This window comes from Rattus norvegicus, chromosome 7 (assembly GCF_036323735.1).
Source record: "Rattus norvegicus strain BN/NHsdMcwi chromosome 7, GRCr8, whole genome shotgun sequence".
Taxonomy (NCBI): Eukaryota; Metazoa; Chordata; class Mammalia; order Rodentia; family Muridae; genus Rattus; species Rattus norvegicus.
Genome location: NC_086025.1, coordinates 100,623,246 through 100,636,517, shown reverse-complemented (window position 1 = coordinate 100,636,517; position 13,272 = coordinate 100,623,246).

Sequence of the window (13,272 nt, the reverse complement as noted above, 5' to 3'; positions counted from 1 at the left end):
AGCACATTCCTTAGTGTAAAAATGAAGGTGGCCCCTTAGGCCAACAGGGAAAAGACAAAGGGACAGAGAAGATCATGGGGGAGGACTGGAGCACTGGCTCAGTGGTTGACCTTGCAGAGGACCTGGGTTTGATTCCCAACATCCATAGGGCAGCTCATAACCATTTGTCATTCCAGCTCCAAAGTTTGTCACACAGTCTTCTGGTTTCTGTAGGTATCAGGCACATGGTGCACAGATGTACATGCAGCAAACACTCATAAACTTAACATAAAGATAAGTGAATCTTAGGGAAAAGATAACGAGGGGGCAAGATAACAAGCTAGCTATGTACAAGTAGATAAAGCAAAGGAAACAGGAAGCATGAAATCCTGCTGAAGGATGTGCTTGTCTATTTCCCATAGCATACCTGGACTGGCTTACTTTATACAGCCAAAAGGCTGGGTGTGATGAGGTCACGTGGTAGAAGGGGGAGCATACATAAGAGGGAAAGGCCAGTTCGTGAAGCAGCAGAGCATTCTCTTCAGGTCGCACAGCCCCAGTGACCTAAGGACCTCCTGGGAGGCTCCTTCCACATTGCTCCAAAATGGGCTTCTGAGAGGAAACATGTAAATCATTTTCCAACCCTAGTAGTTTCCAATCCAATATTCATAAAACAGTCACTTGATAAATTTTACTATTAAAAAAATCCTTTAATGTCTTACACAGCAAAACAAAATACAGCAGCAAACCAAGAGCTATTACCAAATCATAGTTAAACAAACTGGAGAAAGTTGTTCACAGTTCATATTTTATACTAATATTTTAATTTTCCTAATATGCAAAGAGCTTATGGTAATAAACAGGAAAAAAAGAAGTAACTCAAAAAAAGAGTGGCTGAGGACATGAGTTGAGCATTTGTAAATCAAAGCCAGGCATGGTAGCACAGGCTATTAATCCTAGTACTTAGAAGGTCACTGCAGGAGGCTCAGAGGTTCTAAGCCAGTCTGAACAACATAAAAAAGAGAGATGTAGAAATCAAGCGAGTTTTTAATATATAAAAGGTATCTATAACTTGATACAAGATATTTAATAGCCAAGTTAAAATAAGAGTGAGATGTTATTTTTTTACTCAGAAGATTAATTAAAAATACATTGATGGTGTATTTTCATGGTAAAATTGGATAGGTATTGGTCAAGTGCTGGTGAAAATGTAAATTAGGATGAGCTGTTCGGCAAGCACTGGTCTGATTGGATGCTTTCTATAACCTGCAATGGTTTTTTGACCCAATAACCCTGTTCAAAACCAATAAAGAGGCCACATGAATGGTCCAATGGGTAGATGCTTGGGGATATTAATTAAAATTCTCAGCATCTGTATCAAGAAGGCAGGCATGGCTGTGCCTGCCTAGAGTCCCAGCAGAGTTTCCTGAGCAGCTACCCTAGCCAGAACAGTGAGTTTCCAATTCAGTGGGAGATCCCCTTTCAAGGCAGTTAGCCAGCCATAGAGGAAGACATCAGACAGCTGGCTCTGGCCTGCTCCCGAGCAGGTATCACCACCAACTGCTAACCCAGAAAAGACCACATTTCCAGAAAACCGAACAAAACAAATTGGACTGTCTTGTCATCAGTCAGGACCATTAGCATTGGCAAAGTTGCAAGTGTGTGCATCCCCTTAGAACCCTCAGAGCCACCTGCTCACCTTGCTTACAGTATTGTTTGCAGAAAAAGGCTGGACACATATGTGATGTCTGTCGAGAGGTGAAATGATTCCAGCACATCCATTCAGGGGAATATATTCCAATAGCCCAATGACTGAAGCCATTCTCAGCATGAACAGGAAGAACTCTGGGGTGTTGTTTACAGGAAATAAAGGATGTGGGTCTGAGGAATAATATGCTAACCATGTCTTAATAGAGGTGGGCAAGCTGTATATTCATGAGTTTTAACACTCAGGTAAGGAATGTGCAAAACTAATGACAGTGGCTACTATAGTGGGCGAGGGGAACTCAATGGAAGGCAAGAATAAGAATATGAAGACTAATGATAATAAGACACTTTGTTTGTATCTTTATGATAATTATTCTTGTTATAGTACTATTAATACTTTGAGACAGGATGTACCTCAGGCTGACTAGAACTTGCTATATAGCCTAGGCTGGCCTTGGCCTCTGATCTTCCTGTCTTAGCCTCCCTCATGATGGGATGACAAACTTACCCCGTTCCCTCTGCCTTCCTGTATACCGTTGTGCATTGTCTGTTTGGCAGATTATTAAAATATTCCCTATCCAAATGAATGTGGGAATGTGGGCAGCTTTAGTACACGAGCAGTGGGAAGAATAACCAGGACAAAATCAGAGGGAGAGCTGGCCCTCTGCTCTGAAGGTGAGCCTGCTCAGACCCTCAAAGTTTCCTTCCCCTTGTCTGGGGCCAGTGGACAAATGCAGGTCCCAACACTCCTGCTCTATTGCTCTAATAAGCAACCCAGTGGCCAGGAAGCCTGAGTCAGCAGCAGCCCTGCCCCTGCATGTAGAAACGGCTAGCAAAAAGTGATGCCGTGATGAACGTGCTTCTGGCCTGGGACGACTGTCTGCCACAAAACACAGGCTTCTCTAGCCTTAGCAGGAACCACCCACCCATCTGTGGTGAAAGCCAAAGTCTTGTCCCAGAGCCACAGCCAGGAATCCCAGGAGACTGCCTGGCTAGCTCAGCAAGAGCAGAGGGGGGGAAAAAAAGAACATGTGTGCACCGAGACTGAACCCACGACTATGACTATTTGGCTCCCATGCCATTTGGGAGCCATGCGACTTCCCCCAGAAGACTTCAGGATATCAAGTTGCACTTTACAGAAACAACTCCAAAATAACAGTGGTTTAAACTATATGGAAATTACTTCTTTCCTGTGTTTCATATGCCCAGAGGAGCTGCCCATGGTGGCTGTGGTGCCTCCTCATATCAAGGCAATAGATTCCCTCTCTGCTGTCTTCTGTTGTATAGATTTGCTACCTAAAGTCACTTCGTGGTCTGTTACGGCCATGAAGACCCCAGCCATTGCATCCTAACTTCACCAGAATTAAACAGGAAGTAGATTAATAGACTCACTCTTTTTCTTTAAGTATATTTCCTAGAAGCCTTCCACCACTTCTGATTAATTAGTCACAACATATTTACGTGTAAGGGCACCAGGAGGCATCTTCATTTTAAGTGTGAATGAGCTTAAAAGTCAAGTGTCTCCAGGGACAGAAGAATGAGTGAAGTTGGTGACTTTTTCCTAAGTGATAGGGATCCCAAAAACAAAGGCTTGTGCTAGGAATTCATCTGCTCATTTCTACTAATATACTCATTATTCTTAAAACAAATCTACATGAAGGGCTGACCTGTACTCCTCTGAGTTTTCTGCCTGGAATCCAAAGTGACCAACTTCTGCCCTGAATGAGCATTGGCTTTGTCACTTTGGTGGTCCACAACTTCAGGAAGCCTGGTTCTGGCCATCACAGCTTGGGGACTTTGTCACAGACATGGTCACTAGAAGGATCCTCAGCTAGACTCTATCAGGATGTGACTGAGGCCTAAGGAAAGGGAGGAGGTTCTATCCATTCCTCCTCTGAGAGATAACAGTCATTGAATAATTGTTCCTCAGAGTTTCTGGGGAAGTGGCTACCAGGCTTGGGTGGAAAGGAACCTTGTCTTTTAGGCATCCTGTCTGCTTTTATGCTGCAGGGGAGCAGAGGGGAAGGTGACTGACCTCCTTGATCATGGAAAAAGATACCAAGATACCAATTTGAGCATCAGAATATAGGAATTTGGGATACTCAGACATGGGGGCTTTGGGGGGAACTCTGAGGGGCACCACCAGTCCCAGAAACCAACAACTCCTGATAGCCTTTGCTCTGACTACTTACTGTCTTAGGGTTGTGATTGCTGTAATGAAACATCAGGACTAAAATCAACCAGGGGAGAAATGTGTTTATTGCATCTTGCAGTTTATAGTCCGTCCTCCAGGGAAGTCAGGTCAGGAACTTAAGGAAGGTGGATACCTGGAGTCAGGAACTGATGCAGAAACCATGGAGGAGGCTGCTTACTGACTATCTGTCCATGGCTTACTCAGTCGGCTTCCTTCTAGTACTCAGGACCACTAGTTCAGGAGTACTACTATCCACAGTGTGCTAGGACCTCCCACATCAATCCCCAAGCAAGAAAACATACCATAGGCTTTCCCATCAGACAGTTTGGTGGAAGTATTTTCTTAGTTGGGGTTTCTTGTATGAAAACCAATTCTAGCTTGTGTCCCGTTGACATAAAATCGAGCCAGCAAACGGACCCTTCTCCAGGTCCAGGGTCACAGACCTCCGTGAATCTGTCACCCTCTGGAGGAACTCTCTGTGACAGGCAATACATATACTTTGGGGGTTACAACTTGGGGTGAAATCTGGGCTCTCTCTTCTGTTAGCTATGATAGAAGCTGAAATGTGTCCATTAAAGTCATATGATGAAGGCTAATTTCCAGGACCTCAGAATGTGACTGCTTAGGGCTGTTTCAAAAGTAAATCCAGTTAAAATGAGGTTAATGGGGTGAGCTAATCCAATAGGATTGGGGTACATAAAGGATGGGATTTGGATATTGTTGGGTACAGAGCAAAGACTGTTTGAAGATACAAGAAGAGAAGACTATCCTTAACCCTCGGGAGATGCCAGCACTGTTCAATGAATCCTTAAGCTTGCACTCTAGCCTTAATAACTGCAGGAAATACATTCTGAGGATTACACCACTACTGTAAATACTTAGTCACCATTGCCCTAGGAGCTGACAAGCAGCGTGACACTTTCCTTGTGTACAATCAGAGCTCTAACAATATTACCCTTCTCAGACTGTTCTGAGACTCCGGGTATGGAAGGTTCTTGGTGCAATGTCTATCCTCTGTAGGCTATAGCTGGAATTTTGGCTGTTTTGTGGATTCTTCTTCCTTCTACCCTTATTCCACTCTTTCAACCCCCTAACACTTGATAGGAGAGAAAAAAAAGAGGGGAAAGAGGGTTACTTTATCATTAGGCTACTTTCTGCTGGTTAGGGGTATCTAGTTCCCTGGGGGCGAGGTTGATCCTAGCTCTCAGGATATAGAAGTTGTTGTTGTTGTTGTTGTTGTTGTTCTCCTCCTCCTCCTTCTTTTCTTCTTCCTCTTTTTCTTGTTTCTTCTTTGCATATATCAATTTAACAAACCTCAACAAGACAGCGACCGACCAGCAGCACACGTATCAGGGCTCTAGCATTTATATATCCTCTGAAAAATACGGGGAGTTCCAAATGTCACACAGTCGCAGAAACTCTGCTGCTGGCAAAATCATGGCCCTGCTAGAGCATGAGGCCAATGATAGTTTGCTGCTGTGGATGATCCGAAGCAGGCCCGTATCACAGGCCTGGGATTTAACAAAAACCTAGTCTTAAAATGTCAGTATTTTCAAAGAAACCAAAAATCCTCACTACAGAGGGTACACACTATAATTATGACAACTGATAGCACCCAGCTTGGTATCCTGACCCACTCAAGGCCCACCCTTCAGTCTCTTTCTCTGGTATTCAGCAGGATAGAATACTTTGCCCATAGTAGTGGACCCCATTAGAGAATTATCTTGTTTGACTGAATGAAAGATGAGTGAATGAGAGCTGTTTTGGTGTTCAATAGAAGAGATCAGGCTAAAATGGCTGCATAGCAGAGTAAACTGTATGTCTATGTGTATATTCATGTATGCCTGGATGCCTGTGTGTTTGTGTGTATGTGTGTGTGTGTGCGCGCACACACGTGTGCATGTATGTGGATGTGCATGTAGAGGCCAGAGGACAGGTATTGTTCTTCAGATACCATGCACCTTGTTTGTTAAGGCAAAGTCTCTTTTTTATTTGCCTGGGACTCATCAAGTCAGTGAGTCCCAGGGATCTGCCTGTTTCCAACTTCTCAGTGCTAGGATTACAAGCATCGGCAACCACGCTCCTACAAGCACTTTACTGACTGAACTAGCTACCGAGGTCCTTAAACTACAAATGTTTAAAACCAGAACTAACTAAACTGTTAGTTGATGCTTGTGTGGGAAATGACAGGTTTCTTTTGAGGATGGGGGCAGGGATGCTAACTCACCCGCCCAGCAGGCAGCCAAACCAGACGTGCCTGGCTTCAGGCCAGAGGTTATAGGCATGTCAAGCTGTGCAGACTGTGTGTGGAACGAGGCCGACGAGGGGGACGTGAGGGAACACATAGGCAAGCCAGTGCAAGGTACTGGCCCTGCCCAAGAAGCTGGTAGCTAGCTACCCAAAGAGCTCAGCTGCCAAGGCTCTCAGAGCTCGCACCCAGAGAGGCAGATGTGTTGTCTTTAAAGTTGGGACCATAACCCACTGAGGCTGAGTATTGTTTAGCCAGAGATCTATGTCTAAACCAGGTGACCTTCTGACCTTTCAGAGTCAGCCTACCTACCAGGATCCGGCTCCCCTCAGGGCCTAGGCTCTACTTAGAGCTGTTTTTCACACTATTCTTTAGGGAGTGCTCTCTAAAGGGCTTTTCCTGCACTTATCTGTTACAGGATTCACAGGATCCTAATTAAAGACCCATGTGGTAAATTATTCCAGTCACCTTCCCTACCATTTCCAGTCACTGGTGAGAAAAACCTTAGGACAGAAAGGTCTTTCCACTGCAAATCCCAACATGGGTTTCTTGCTCTGTATAGAGTATCAATTTTCCACCTAAACCCTCCCTCCTTCGTTTCTGGTCATTGATCATTCAGCGCCCTGATTTATAACTACAAAGCCAGCTGTGGAATTCTGCTCAGCTCTGTATTGCTCTGCTCTCTGCTTCTTGCCACGAGTCTGCTAAGAGGTTCATCTGGAAATCGTGGAAGAGGATTGGGTCCAAAGCTGGGGGGTTCCTAGAGAAGATAGAGTTTTGCAATGAAATGTAGGAGGCCGTGGGCAGCCGTTTCAAGCCAACATTTACTAAGTCTCTATGGGATGCAGCCTGATTGATACAGTCTGCTGCCATGATAAAATATCCCAGCAACAAACAACTTAGAGGAAAAAGAGTTTACTTTAACTCACTGTTCCAGGTCACAGCTCCCACTTCTGTATCACTGTGAGAAGTCACAGCTGCAGAAGGCTGAGGCAGCGTTTCATAACAGCCACAGTCAAGAGCAGAGAGAAATGAACACAGGTGTGTTGCTTGCTTGTTTGCTTATGCTCAGCTCAATTTCCCCACCTTTCTAGGGTTTAGGACCGTCTGTCTAGGGAATGAGGCCTCCTATAGTGGACTGGGTCCTCCTACATCACATTAATGAACTCAGTTAAGATACCTCCTTCTAGATGTGCCCACAAGTCAACACAATATAAACAATCCCTCGCTGAGACTTTTCTCAGGTGACTCTAGGCTGGTGACTCAAGTTGACAGAGCTAACAAGCATGCTGGTTGAGGATATAGGGACACTCTTCTGACCAGGAGGCTTTTCTCTAAGAGCCTCCCTTGTGCACAGCAGACCTTTTAACAGAAAATGAATCGTCCATGCACTGTTGTCCCTGAAAGCCTTCAGAGACACCTGGACACTGTCTCCACCCATGATAATGTCCTGTGGAAGGAAGGAACGATCTCTGAGAACACAGTGGTCTAGACCTCCTACTCCAGGAAATGATTTACACATACTTTCTTCCCCCGTGTAACTTTTACCCAGCCTTTTCTTCTTTAGGCTTCTTTCTCAACTTAACCTGTTGGAAATAAAACAACCCCTGAAAACAGGAGCTGCCTTTTACTTTGATCTAATGGGATAAAGTATTTTGTTTTGATCCGCCTCCCCATCCCGAAGAGCTTACTAAGGAATTGCTCTCGGTCAGTCTAGATAGAATTCTCTAGGCCCTTGAATCAGTAAATTAGTAGAACTTTTCTTTGATGATAGCAGTGTATTTTGCCTAGTTCAGCAGCTAATGATGACCTGGTTATATGACCCCTCTTTTCATTTTATCTGAGGTAAGCACGTGGCAGTTGGCTGTTGCATGAGGCAACTCATGTCTAGCCATGGAGAACAATACTCTCTCCTGGCCCCAAGACCCTATTCTGTAACACATTCATCCTCAAGTCTCCCCTGTCTGTGTGGACCTCATGTATTGGTGGTTGTCTTATGCAGGGGGCAGGGCACTGTTACCGGTGTGGGGGATGGGGAACTTGGGCCTCCAAGCCTGATGTTTAAGAAACATCTGCTATGGTGTGTCTGGCTCATATCCATGGAAACCTATGCCAAGGCTTTGGTCTTGAATACAATGTCTGAAGAGGACCCTAGTGGGAGGTGCTTAGTTATGGTAGCTTCCTCTCCCAAGGACCCAGAATTACTCTCAAGTCCTGACTATGGAATGGAGAAGTACTTCAGCTACTTAGAGCATCCAAAAGGCTTGTACCATCTCAAAACAGAACGTTAAGAATGAATCATTGGCGTTTGTATGAAGGAGTAGATTCTTGCTCTGTGGGACTAGACTGATCACCTCTGGATCAGATTGGATTATTTTGGAGGGGTTGGGGTTAAAACAGGGTCCCTGACTATGTATCAGGCTGCCTGGAAACTTTTGTTATTCAATCTGCCTCACATTATAATGATGGAATTACCAGTGTAAACTGTACCCAGGTGCAGAGAAGACTGTTTGAAAGCAGGATGCACTCTTCTTTGTCTGTGTACCCACAGACTGAGGCAGCACCAGTCTCTGCACAGATGTAGGCCCTGTTCATGGACACCTCCCACCTCCCCACCCCACCCCACCCCACCCCCACCACACACATCACCCCCAAAGCCTCCAGAATTCTGAGCCAAGATAATCTTTTTGCTTTGTAAATTACCCAGTCTCCAGAATTTCATTATACTACCACCACCATCAACAACAAAAGACCAATCAAATAACCTCCATTTCTTTGTTCCCTTGAAGTCTGTGTGGATGTATGCCCATGGTTTGCTGACGCAGTGACAAGTTCCCTCTGAGTCACAAGAGGAGTGCTCCAGCTCTCCTACTAATGTTAAGAGCCCAGGACTATGCAGCATGGAAGAGAGAATCCAAGGGTCCTCAGGGATGCTTCCTGGAGGGTCTCAGGAGACAAGGAGAGGGGACTAGGGACATAGCAATCCTCTTTTTTGCTGTGGAAGGGAGAAGAAATGACCTAGCTGTTAATAGCACCTGGGGAACTGCCCCATCCCAGAAAAGGGTGGGTCTGTTTCCACTTTCCTTTTCCTTCCTTCTCTTCTGGTATTCTTGGCACAAATCTTTCATGCCTCTGGTTTTACTGAAACAAAAGTCATCACGGGCTGTGTCTTGGTTGGGGTTCTGTAACTCTAATCTTTGGGTGGAGGTCTCTTCTCAAAGACTCTACTAAAAATACAATGAACTCCACTGTTGAACATGGCAGTGTGTTCTCATCCCTCAGAGATCTGTTATTGGCCCTGACTGAAGGACACAGGAAACACCAAGAAAAGGCATTCACAGAAAAAGATGAGGGGAGGAGAGGCTGTAAGTGCCTGAGGGCCAGGAAGCATGCTGTGGGATTGTGTGTCCTAACAGTTTCAGAAGCTACACTCAAAAAGCCTCACCAACGTGACTGCCTAAACAAAAGCTGACACAGCACAGCAGACTTGCTCAATGGGAGAAAACCCACGAGGCTTCAACCCTACCCAAAGAACTACAGGCAACTAAGAAATACCAAGACTGGGAGAAACACTCTTCCCCAGGGAAGCGCATAGCAATTCTTATCCAATACTAAATGACTATCTCTGACAACACATATAATACAAGGAATATTATTTGAGGCTATCTTTGAGAATATATATATATATATATATATATATTCACATACATACACATATGACAAGAATTAATAATAAAAAAGAGAGGCCATGAATTTGAAAGAGAGCAAGGAGGGATGTATTGGAGTGCTTGGAGAGAGGAAAGGGAAGGAAGAAATGAAGTCATTATATTATAATCTCCAAAACAGAAGCAAAAGTAAATAAATAAGTGAAAGGAGAAGGGTCCTCTAGGGCCTATGGCAGCAGTTCCAGCCTGGTAACCCCCTAGTCATATCCATTACAGTGGTGGTTGGTGACACATTTTGCACCATTTTTTTCTTTTGATATGTCCATTGCAAAGACAATAAAACTGAAGTCTAATATGTTAACAGTATGGTCAGGGGCTCCTAGGCTTCAGCCCCAGTACTCCTTTAGGAACTTCAGGTGTTACAGCCAGACTGGGAACTCATAAAGTCATTTAGTACGAAGGGACAGGTTGAAAGCACTGACTTACTGCGGAAGTGAGGTATTCTGGGGATGTTGTGCCCAGTCTTCCACTGGAAAAGCACCAAGGGGGATGGCCCAAAGCCTGATTCATCCAGCTGACATAAATTTGGACAGCAAGTCAGTTCTACTTCCCAAATAGCCAGACTACCACCGAGCACACACACCTCTATTCTATTAATAAGCAGCTCAAAGAAGCTTGCCAGGGTTACTCACCTGGTGATTAAGCCTGTATCAGTCCTTCAGAATCCAGGCCCACAGCTGCCTGGGGGCCAGGGAGGAGGTAACAGTCTGAGTTCTGGTACGACCGGATTTAGTCATAAGACCTTTCACCTGAGGCCAGGTGTACTCTCTGTGGGTGTCAGGTTCCTCCGGTGGCAGAAAGAGTACTGGCTTCAAAGCACGTCCCCACCCACCAGCACTACCTACAAGAATGTGCTCAGAGGTCACCTGCACATGGAAGTTGAGGATTTGATAGCAGAGTATGGGGTTGGGGGATCATATAACAGGTTGGGCGGTGGCTTGCAGACTGCCTAGCTTCTAATTCCAGCTTTACTTGCTACTTGCTATCTGGGACTTACTAAGCAAATGACTTTCTTCCCCTCAGCCCTGGTATTTCCATTTATAAAGTAGGGATGATTAAACAAACAAACAAATAAACAAAAGGAAATTTGCTTCTTGGAAAAGTGTAAAGATTACAATGGCGACATGCAGATGGTTTATAGCTTCCTAGGTACTGTGTGTTATTAAGTTATTTTTATACCAGAGAACTTTTGGTGGTCCAAGACTTATACTGTCTGCAACTTAGCTTTGCTAGTTAAGTAAGGGAGATGTTGCAACCCTTCCTTGATGGTCAGGCTGCTTCCTGTGTGTGTTGGAGTCCCCGGCAGACATTTAGATATGGCAAGACCACGCATCCTTTGCTCCTGAGAACCCTTCAGCTTAGACCTTCTGGGTTCCCATCCAAGAGTGCTAAGGACACTAGGGCTAAGAGTAGGAGCTGTTATGAGTCCAGAGGCTTAATGAACACAGAGTGAAAGGAGAGGCGAACACCATTCTGTCTTGGGGATCTGGTTACATTGTGCCTGAGCATAGAGAAGGACTTCTAATGAGGAACAAACAGTCCTCTAGTTCTAGATGTTTGTGCTAACTAGTAGTGACACTGAAGGTAGAGAGGAGTTAAGCAAGTTTATCTGAGAACTTTCTCGGAGAGCATTCTGGATGCTACTTAGTGACAGTCATTCCAAATGACAACTAGAGATGCTGATGGTATCTCTCTTCCCAGATAGCAGGTTCTAGAAATTAGGTGGGAGGACTCCTGCAAATCACCCACCTATCCTCTCTCAGTTTGTTTCTTATGTCTACGATTCTTGCATCATAGGTTACATGCAGAAGTCAGCAGCATAGCGTCCTTGCTCTCTAATATTACATCCAACAGCTACTAGATCTGACACAAGTACTGGCTTATTAATGAGTACTGGTTCATTAATAACAATTAAGGCTATAATTATTTCCTACTTTCATGATGTCCTCCTTGGCTAGCCCCTTGTTTGTTCAGAGAAGGGAGTGATGTGGCCTGTTTCCACAGCTCCTCACCAGCAGAATCAGTGACTTGATGTCTATGTCCAGTCTGACCTCCTATCTGGGTCATGGCTTCCACATGGGAAGAAGAGCAGATTAAGGCTTTGATTACAGAGATAGGACCAGCTCCTGAGATTGTATGATTTGGTAGCAAGGTCTCTCATTTGTGATCCGTAAGGACCAAATATAAATACATGAAGTAATTAATGCCATTGAACTTCTCCAGTCAACAATTAAGTGCACTGAGTCGCACCTCGTGAACAAGCAAGCATCTGGGTGAGGACAGAGACAGAGCAACTGGCAGGCCCAGCCCTCTGAGAGCTTATGGAAGCCTGTGTTCAACAACGTCTCAAAAGTCGTATAGACACTTTGGCCCAGAGATTTTATTTTTGTGACTTTACCTGAAGAGGTTATTAGTTACTTTTTTAGAAATGTGTGTGAAAGTACATAGGGCTAGGTCTGCCAGCACAGAACCAGAAACAGCCAAAGGTCTGAGGAGTGGGATGGGTCTGACAGCAAGAGACACAGATTGAACTGTGGGCCATCATCCATGGGATGGGCAGACTCTGTGTGTCTTGACGGAGGTCTGAGGGCCCTGAGCCTGTCTGCAGACCGTGTAGAAAGAGGTGAATTTACTCTCTGTCTCTCCTCCAGGAGACTGCTGTATCCTGGATGTTTCTCACCGAAATCTTTCATGTCACCTAAGTGTGATGTGTTTTGTTCTTGTTCTATACATGGACTATTTTATAACAGGTGGAAAGGATGTGTGGGTAAGCTGTGTTAAATATAAAGGTGTTCTTCATGTGTGGTTATGGGGATGGGGAGAATTACAAAAGAAACTATATATACTTTGGTTGAGGGTGTAGTTTAGTTGAGACAGAGCTTTTCACACACAAAGCCCTGGGTTTGATCCCAGCACTGCATAAACTGGGGGTAGTGATATATGCCTGCAATCTCAGCATAGGATACTTGTACCAAAAGGGGTTCAAAGTTCAAGGCTACACTTAGTTACATGAATCTCTGGCTCAATAAAAATTAATCTATTTACAATTAGATGTTTGTCTAGAGGAGTTTGGGGTGAATATGGTCAAGATGCATTGCATGTAATTTTCTAAGAATTAGTTAAAATACTGTAAAAATGAAATAAATTTACACACAAACATCCAAAGGCATAAGACAATTTCTCTAAGGAGAAACTCAAAAAATTAATAAAGATTATTTCTACATGAGGGTTTGTTTCATATTTTATAGTGTGTCTTATATTTTATATTTTGTTGTGGTTTGTTTTTCAAATGTATATAAATATGTACTGTATTTATTTTTGTATGTGTATAGGCGTACATACATGTGTGTATGTATATGTATAAAAGTATGTAGTATTTGCTGATAACTGTACACAAAACATGCATTTACTTCTAGAAC